Here is a 588-nt window from a genome sequence, read left to right as displayed (position 1 = left end):
TGAAAGATTAGGACTTTGTCTCCAAACCATTGTGGCACATGGACCTAAGAGAAGAGGCCAATATTAAGCAATGCAGGTCTCTTTAAATCTTTGAAACAGAAGTTATTTATTGTGAAATATCTTTTCGGAAGCCTTGAAAAGAAACAGTTTCTGTCTTGAAGAGGTGAGTTATACGGACAGTTTTATTGTCAATGTTATAATCTTTATGTGGAACAAGCAGCTGAAAAGGCTGACGGGTCACTATCCGGGAAACTAGACGTATTTTTATTGGTTAGTTCGCGCGCTCGGATCTTATTACTTGTCAAAGCGCTGGTTATACTGAGAAAGGCTACGTATTTTTGATTTGGCTGTTTTTTTTCTGTATATTGTTGTCGCTATGCTTGGCCATGTTTTTGTTTTTTTTAATTTGGCTAGTTTTTCTGTATACTATTGCTGTCATGACGCTTGGCCATATTCTTTTGATATGGCGGGGAGGGGGGGGGGGGTGTTGTTATTTTTTTGTATATTGCTGTCTTTAGGCTTGGCGGTGACTAACCATGGTAGCCAATTCACTCTTCTGCGCAAGAACATCAGCCCAGTAAGGGGCCT

The sequence above is a fragment of the Aplysia californica genome, unplaced genomic scaffold (assembly GCF_000002075.1).
Source record: "Aplysia californica isolate F4 #8 unplaced genomic scaffold, AplCal3.0 scaffold00927, whole genome shotgun sequence".
Lineage (NCBI taxonomy): Eukaryota > Metazoa > Mollusca > Gastropoda > Aplysiida > Aplysiidae > Aplysia > Aplysia californica.
Note: the sequence above shows the minus strand (reverse complement) of the source record.